Genomic DNA, 9,461 nt, shown 5'->3' with positions numbered 1-9,461 from the left:
TGTCTTCTGACTGGGCTCAGCCAAAGGGAGTCCCTGGAAAAGAGATTGGGAGAGAGGACAGGATTTCTTTCCCTCTGCCCTGGCTCATCCTCTAGCAGCAGCTCTGCACCCAAGGTCTACAGCTCCCCCCTCACTTCATTCCGTTCTCACTGGGCTCCAGAAACATTGTATCCTCCCCTTGGCCCTGTGGCCTCAGCTTCTCCCTATTGCTGATGTCTGGGTGCCTCAAGATGCCTTGTCTTCCTTTAATCCTGTCTACACCTCTGGAAGTTCCTTCATGGAAACCACCTGAATCAATTCTGTTTTCTGTTGAGGCCCAACTCATTCAATAAATTAGAGCAAGTCATGGAACTCCTCAGAGTGTCAGGCTCTTCCGTTATGAAATGGAAATAATAACAATACTTAGTATCTAGCACCATGCTTAAACATGGGCCCTCAATAAATGTTGGCTGCTTGAATAAATGAATGGATGGATAGATGGATGGAGAGATGGATGGATGACTGGATAGATGAATGGATGAGTGGATGGGTGGATGGGTGGATGGTTGGATGAAAGGATGACTGGATGGGTGGATGGATGAGTGGGTGGGTAGATGAATACCTATGTGGATTAATGACAAGATGTTAATGTATTAAGTTTGAAAATATTGGTTATTATAATTCTTATTAAGTGGCACGTGAATGTAATAGATAGTATTAACTATCTTGATATCATAAAATGGGCACGGGTCAAGAATCAGGAAAACTGAGGCCCAGTTTTTCCATTTGTTAGTTGTGTGATTGCAGGCAAATTATTTTCCCATTCTGTCTCTATTTCCTCTCCTAAAAACAAGAGTTGGAGTTAATAAACTCTAAGGGGCCATCCAGCTTGAACGTCGATCAAGTTCTAAGCATTCCAGAGAAACATACAACAATTTGAGTTGGAGAAGTCAGGGCAGAGGCAGGGCCATAAACAATATAGTAAGAACTAGAACAGCAGAAGGACATTCCAATGAGCAGAGACTGGAGGAGATTAAGGCTGGGGAGAGGTCAATAAATTCTGGTGACCAAGAATAAACATCTGGTTGGAACAGAAGTTGCCCCTGGGGATTTAAGGGGGCCTTGAACATCAGGCTGAGGAACTAACTCTGTAAAAGGGAAGGAATTTGACTTCCTCAAGGCCCAGGAAGCCAGTGGGGCACTAGGATTCTAGTTTCCTCTGTTCAACCCTCTGAATTGCCATCAGGGTCCCTGTCTTCACCTCCTGATGGCAGCTGCCTTCTCCCTTTTGTGATTCCTTTCTTTGAAAGTCACTTGTCAAATTAGGGATGAGGGAAAATTTATTGGGTGAGGAAACCAATATTTTTGGCACTGTTCAAATCTTGGCAAAGGACTTGTTCCTGTCATTCTCCTACTTGCATTTTAAAATCTTTGGTTTGCAGAAAAGTCAAAGGCAAGATAATCAAAAAGAAAGTGACTTTTTTTAATTGTTGAAAATATATAAATCAGAAAAAAAAGTTGTAATGGGCCTTGAACAAGAATACTACCCTGAAGGATCTAGGCATTAAGTCAAAAGCTCTTGAAAAAATATATAAAAATTAAGAATAAGAATGCAAAACTACTGTCAGATTCTCGGAGATTTTTGACAAACGTGGCTAGCCATGTGAGTCTAGTTCCTTCCTTTCTCAGGCCTCAGTTTCCCCATATGGCAAATAAAGGACTTAGACCTGATGGTGGGGTCTAAAAGTTTCTCCTGCCTGGGCAGGGCCTACAACTCCCACTCCTCTGCTTTCCTTTCCCTCTCTTGAGAATAGCATTCCTGGGAGGGCACAAGAAAACTTGCACCACTTTAGTTTCTGCTCGCCTGAGCTCTATCCCCTGCAGGAGCTGGAGAACGGAGGCAGCTGCTCAGTGCTGGCTCTCTATGTGCCTTCGGCCAGAGATGAAAATGAGTCAGCGCCAGCCCGCAGTCAACCTGGGTTTCTGTGAAGGAGTCATCTAGACATGTGCCAGCCTCACTGCCACTGCTGGGGACAGGACCCATCACCTCCAGTGGATGGTCGCCAGAGTCGCCCCCGACCACTTGTCCAGACCCCACAGGGCTCACACGGCAGCCATTCCAAAATGCTCCTTTGTTGTTGGTGTTATTCTCCAGCTCAAAAACATTAGCTACAACCCCTTGTTGAGCTACAGCAGTGTGTCCCCAAGAGGCACCTGTCCCGCGAGATGCTCCTCAGAAACTCAGGCTGTGTCACTTGAGTTTGGAGAGTGCAGCATTCTCTGTCTCGCTCCTGCTTGCAGAGTCCTGGTGCTCCAAGAAGTCCCAGAGGAAAGAGACCCCCTCAGGCTCATCGAACCCAGTATATTCCCCAAATCCATTTGACCAAAGGCCTCTTTAGTAACTCTGAGCAGTGTCCCTCAGAACTGCAACTCCAAGCAATATGCTTTGGGAAACACTGCTTTGTGGGTTCAAATCCAACTCCCTAGCGTTTGGATAAGAATCCCCTCAGTCTGGTCCCTGATAACTCCCAGCCCCACTTGCCACTGCTCCTCTGTACGCCATAAAGGCCAGTGCCATTAAATTATTGTTGATAGTTGATGATTTTTCTATGTGGGAATGTTGCAAAAATATAAACTTGGAGGAAGAAAAGAAAAAAAAGCAGAGTCTGAAGCAAGAATATTACCTGAAGGATCCTAGGTTTCAGTTCCAAAGCACTTGAAAAGTTAAATTATACTAATTATCCTCTCACATTTTTGTCAATATACTACACACATCCCCCTCTCTAGGCCTTTGTTCATGCTGTTCTCTCAGTCTGGAAAACCTTCTCCCTTTATTTATCGATGAAAAACCTATGAACACGTCTTTCAAAGATTTATTCAAATGCCATCTCTTCTGTAGACTCTCCCCAAATTCCATACTAAGAATGTATTACTCATTACTCTGTGTTCTCACAGCACTTTACATGAATTTCTGTTAAAGTGCTTTACTTGATAGTTATGTATAATAGCTATCATTTATTGCCACCCCTCTGTGTCAGTATTGTGTGCAAGAGGCATACTGGTTAAAAAAAAATAAAGTCAGTCCCTGTCTCTGTGATTCTGGGCCCCCTCCTCTTGTCTGGGAGCCTCTTGGATCATATCCTGGGAACCCTCTCACCACACACTGCTCCATCTGAGTCTGTCTCGGCCACATAGGGGGAACTTATGCACTAACCTTCCTCATATTAAGATAATCTCTTGAAATCAGAAAGAAAATGGTTCTGAGCCCTAAAAGGAAAGAAAATGAGGCATTAATTAGCAATATTTCCCAAATTAGAGAATACAATTATTTGGCATTCATACAGTCAGAAAGGGAATTGAGAGCAAAGTATAGGCCCAACAGGTCCCACCTGAATAGGCAGAGCAGATGTCATGAAGCCCTGGCATTAAATTTTAGGCTTTTGCTCAAGTCTTTTTCTTCTGGACCCAGTCCTAACAAACCAATGACATTAGAAACAGCAGATGAAAATTTGGGGTGGTGACACAGAGACACTGCCTGAGTCAGCATGAAGCAATAGCTGACTGGGCAACACAGGATCAGTGCAAAAGACAAATAGAATCCAGGCCATTGGGTGAGAGGCACATAGTCCTCTGGACTTCAATGGTCTCAACTTCTATGGACATCACTCACGTAGTCCAGCCCGGCTAGTCACAGAGAGGCCCGAGTTACCAAGAAAACGTTGGATTGCCTGCTGTATCCTCTCTTAAAAGGCAGCGAAGTGTATGTCAGCTGTTTGGGAAAATGTTCTTTTAATAAATGTTTGTTCGAAAGGTTAAGATTTCCCCAAAGATACCCTCACAGTTCATTCCTCTTGTTCTCAAGTCTTTGTTCAAATGTCACCTTCCTGAACACCTTGATCTAAATTGCAGCCTCGTTCACCCCTGGCACCCCTCGCCCTTTTCTTACCGTATTTTCCTTCATACCAAACATCACCTAATATAATGCATAACTCGATGTTATGTTATTACCCTTCTCTCCCACCCCGAAGGAACGTAAACTCCACGCGGGTAGGGGTCTGTCTGTCTGTTCAGTCCACTGCCGTATCATGGGGCAACTATGCACCTGACACCTGGTAGGCATTTATTCTTTATTGAATGTGAACGAATAGATTTAGTTATTTGAAAAACACACTTAAATTTTCAAGAGTCGTTCTATGGGGCTGGCCCTGTGGCGCAGCGGTTAAGTTCGCGGGCTCTGCTGCCACGGCCTGGGGTTCTCAGGTTTGGATCCTGGGCTTGTCAAGCCATACTGTGGCAGGCATCCCACATATAAAGAAGAAGAAGATGGGCACGGATGTTAGCCCAGGGCCAATCTTCCCCAGCAAAAAAGAGGAGGATTGGCCACGGATGTTAGTTCAGGGCTCATCTTCCTCAAAAAAAAAAAAGTCATTCTGTGGAAATACTGGCTAAATCCAGAAAAACTATATGAGAATTTTTAAACATAAGGCACATTAATTCATTGGCAAATATTTATTAAGGTCACATCCTCTGCAAACACTGTGCCTTGGAGATTTGCTTATTTTGTTCAAACTCACAGTTTTGAGTGCCCTAAAACCCCAAGTTTCCAAATGCAGTCATTGAGACACTTGATGTGCGTGCGCGCACTCACATACAGACACACACCGTTCTGGTTCCTCCTTATAGCCTACCTTAGATCTTATCAGCTTTCTTGTGTAAAGTTTTGACAAGTCTGGTCTATTTCTCCTTCAGAAAATTCTTAGAAGTAAGAAGTGATGATATTGATTAAAAATGCTAGCGTTTCCCACAAGTGAGCCAAGAATCAATATTTAACCACCATTTATTGTGATGTTGGAGGCAGATATTGTATCCTGGAAAGTGCACTGGACATTGAGCCAGAAAACTTGAGAGCTAACCCCGGATCCATCATTTAAGAGCTGAATGATCTTGGCAAGTTACTTAACCACAAATACCTTGCTCAGAGGTTTTTTTACAGGACTTTGTAATCATCATTATTTTGTTAAGAAGTAAAAACTGTATTACATGTCACCAGAAATAGAGGTGACATCAGATCCTGATGACTAGTGACCCTTGAAATGCACTGGTATTAATCTCAATATCTTGGCCAACTTCACTATTATGTTATTTGCTGTGTGACCTTCACATTTAGGGCCTCAATTTCATCATGTACCAAAAAGGGTTCTCCCTGGTTCTGGCACGCTGGGATGATTTCTCTGACTCTGATCACAACTGACAGAGTCTATAGGTCTGTGGCAGTGAATTGGGATGGGTTCCAATTGATCTTGCAGCCTTACCTGGTATTCTTTAAGAGTGAAACTGTAAACTTTATTCATTCATTCATTCATCCACTCATTCATTCATTCCTTCAACAAATACTTGCTGAACATCAATCATGTGACAGAGCCTGTACTAGATGCTGGAGACAACAAATGGAAGAAGACACAGAGCCAGTACCATCAGTGAGTCGGAGAGCCAGCTTTATAAATACATCATTGTTGTACACATCAGGAGCCATGAGGAGACAGGAACCAGGGGCAGAGGATCATGGAACGAGGCCTACTTCGTCTGTCTGGGAGAGACAGAGACAGCTCCGTACAGAGATACATTTCAGTGGGATCTTCAGAAGACAGGTGGAAGTTAGCCAGGCAGGGGGCGAGAAAGACTTGTCATAAAGTAGAGAAAGAGTGTGGAAAGGCCCTGGAGCATTTTGCTGGGGCAGTTTAATAAGTATTTACTGTGTACCTGTTGTGTGTTAGGCACCGTAATGAAAAGGAAATCATATTCAGGGAGTAGAAAGCAGGTAGGATAGAGTGGATGAGGGTTAGATTGTAAAGTGCTTGGATACCATGCTCAGGACAGACTTATAGCATTGTTAAATGCAAACAGGAAGATTACAGAACATGATCCCCTTGTGTAAAATTATTTGCCATCACCATTCAGACATTCGACAGATATTAAGAAGTGCTAACTATATACGAAACACTGGAGATGCAGTAACAAGTAGGACAGAATCCCTATCTGAGCAAACCATGTCAATAAAGTGTAATAAATGCTATGATTACAGGAGCACTGAGCAGGAGGACTTAATCTAATCTGGGAGGACGGATGGCCAAAGGAAGACTTCCTAGGGGAGGTGACATTTTAAGCTGAATGTCTAAGCATGAATAGAAACTCTTTAGGTGACTGGAATGGGAAGTGTTGCAAGCAGAAGCAGAAGCATGTGGGAAGGCCTAGAGACCTGAGGAAGGAACTGGAAGATGTCAGCAAGGCTGATACACTGTAGGGTACGCGCAGGGATGTGGCTGGAGTGCTCAGGGTGTGGGGTCTAGTGTAAAGAGTTTGGGCTTCGTCCCAAGGGAAGCCACTGGTGAATTTTAAGCAGGAGAATGTCATGATAAGATTCGTATTTTGGATATGTATATCTATATCCACGTAATTGTCATTTCTCCCTTCACCAGCTCTGTGTACAAAATAAAGTCACCCTTCCTTAATATGCAAATCGTAATTCTCAGGAGCCCCCACACACCCAGATTAGAAAAAAGAATCTATCTTTGAGATTCTCTTCCCAGAATATTTCTTTTTTTTTAATTGAGATAAAATTGACATACAACATTGTGTAAGTTTACTATACAATGTGATTACCACCTTTGAGTTAGCTAACACCTCCTTTACGTCACATAATTATCATTTCTTTTTTGTGGTGAGAACATTTAAGATCGAATCTTTTTGCAACTTTCAAGTAGATAATACAGTACTGTTAACTATAATCACAATGCTATGCATTGAATCCCCACAACTTATTCATCTTCTAAGTGCAAGTTTGTACTTTTTGACCAACATCTCCTCAATTTCCCCACGCCCAGCCCCAGGTAACTACCATGCTACTCTCTGTTTCTCTGAGTCCAGATTTTTAGATTCCACATATAACTGACCCAAATATTTCTAAAGACCTGTCTGTGAATCAGTCCCCATAGGCATATCATTGCTGGCATCTCCCAAAAAACATGAACTTGGCTGTGTCCTTTGAGGCTGCCCCCCTCAGTGGATGACCAGCTTCTGCTGGCTGCCTCGAGGGTGATCTCACTGCAGTCACTAAAGCAGGGCCTCAATGTCTTCCCAGAACAATGACCACCTGGGCAGCGAGAGGAAGTACCCGGGTCCCTCCTGCAGCCACGTGTGTATCTTCAGGACCCTACTGGCTGTCTCCATGGTGGCCGGTGCAGGCCTACGGTTTCACCTCAGTGTCTCCTCAAGAGAAAAGGGAGGACTCTTCAGCCTGTGTCACTTTCCGGAGAGGCCTCCCATAGCACGTGGGCCATAATGTGGCAGCCCTTGTGGATCAGCCCCTTCTACGCTAATAAGCAGATGGCCATTTATCAAGAGCATGACCAAGGACTGGTGTGGCTGTGTGGGGAACCGCTCTGAGGTTAGCCACATGCTCTGCGCAAAAACAGCATTCATCTCTGACCTCAGGGTGGGGACACAGCCCTCCTCCTGTTCAAAGGGTCATTCTTAATGTCTTTCACTGCTGTCCAGGGGGAACATATCTTTTGGAGGATAGAAGTAACTATAAACACCACTCGTTCACCATCCACATTTTGGTGGGCTAGCTGCCTACAGGTCAGGGCAGCCCACTCCCACCACAGGAACCACTTTGAGCCTCCCAAAGCAGGTCCTGGGCCTGTCCTCTCCTCCCTCAGACCTAAGACCAGCCTTATTTCCTGCCCAGGATTATCCACTTTTCAGAATGAGTGACAGTGGCAACATCCATTTCCTTCAGGGATGTGCTGCTTCCCCCGTAACCTCAACAGAGACTGACATCAGCATATTTTGCAATATATGTTAAATGGGTATATATGCAAAGAGAAATGTCTAGAGAGCTGTCTTCCCAAATTTTAACAATAGTACTCTGGGTCTCAGTGATATTTACTATATTCATTATACTTTAGTATGATATTTGATTTTTTTTCATAATGACTATGCATCATATGTTCTTTGTGTGTGTGTGAGGAATATTAGCCCTGAGCTAACACCTGTGCCCATCTTCCTCTACTTTATATGTGGGACACCTGCCACAGCATGGCTTGATAAGTGGTGCGCAGGTCTGCACCCAGGATCCGAATCTGTGAACCCTGGGCCACCGAAGCGGAGCGCGAGAACTTAACCACTACTCCACCAGGCTGGCCCCTATGCGTTATATTTTCAGGAAAAGAATTTAGGCTTTGGAATCAGGTAGCCTTGGCCTATCCGATAGCCTTTGGCAATCAGATCATCAGTTTCCCCATCTCTAAAATGGGAAAAATAATATTTCACAAGGTTGTTGAGAAAAATTCAATACTACTTTTATTTTTCTAATATTTTCATTTCTTATAACTGACATAGATAATTTTATAGGTAATTTTACATAAATAAGACATAAACGTGATTATATCTCTTGGTGGATTTTCTTACAGTGGGGTCCTTTTTCCCTTTTCCTTTCTTTTGACTCCACCCTCCCCCTCCAGTCTGTTCTACACACATCACAGCTCCTTGCCAAACCCAAGCCAACAGCACATCACACATACCGTGCTGACAACCTAGAATGTACCTTTGGTACTTTTCTCTATGATATACACTAATAAAAGCATATAGATATCTACACTTAAGTGAATATGTGTAATTATATAAAATGTTTTTTGGTCGTTTGTAAAAAGAGATCATATCATACACAATTTTATGCATCCTGCTTTTCTCACTCAAACATTCTTTCTGAAAATCTGTCCTAGTTATCTGGTAAAGCCCTGATTTTAATGGCTGCATAATATTTCATGACTTGGAAATAACATACCTCATTCATCTGTTACCATGTTCATCAATATTCACTTTGTTTCTGGTTTTTGCCTCAATGAACAATGCTGCAACACACACACACGCCTTTGTTGTATAGATGATTTTATTTCTTTGCAATAGATTTTCAGGAACGGGATTTCTGGGTGAAATAGACATAGCTAGTCAACAGTATTTCTAATGTGTGCTAAGTGCTTAATAAGGGCCTGCTACGTAGTAATTGCTCAATAAAATGATATCTGCTATTATTCTCATTATCAGTGAGGTATTATATTTTTAAAAAGTTCAGTCATTTATCAGATCCCCATTTAGATAAACTATGTTTATTTTAAAGACATAGGTTATCTGTAATAACCAAACTAACAACTGTCTTTTCTTTGTTTATACGAAGTCAAAAGGAAATGGGACTTCACTGGAAAACTAAAATAGACATGAAAGTTGACCTCCTCATTTCCTCCTTGACATTTCAAATCCATTTCCTCAGCGAGGCAGGAACTTGAGAAGCCAATGGCTTTGCTCCCATAATTGGAGATTCTTGTTTTGTGTTTTTTCAAATTGTTATCAGCTTATTTGTATATCTGATTTGAAAAACAAAAAAGAGGACTCATTAAAGTGTTTCCCTGTTGTGAATCAGGAAC

The sequence above is a fragment of the Diceros bicornis genome, chromosome 12 (assembly GCF_020826845.1).
Source record: "Diceros bicornis minor isolate mBicDic1 chromosome 12, mDicBic1.mat.cur, whole genome shotgun sequence".
Lineage (NCBI taxonomy): Eukaryota > Metazoa > Chordata > Mammalia > Perissodactyla > Rhinocerotidae > Diceros > Diceros bicornis.
The sequence above is the reverse complement of the archived record's forward strand: the minus strand, read 5'-3'. Positions refer to the sequence as shown.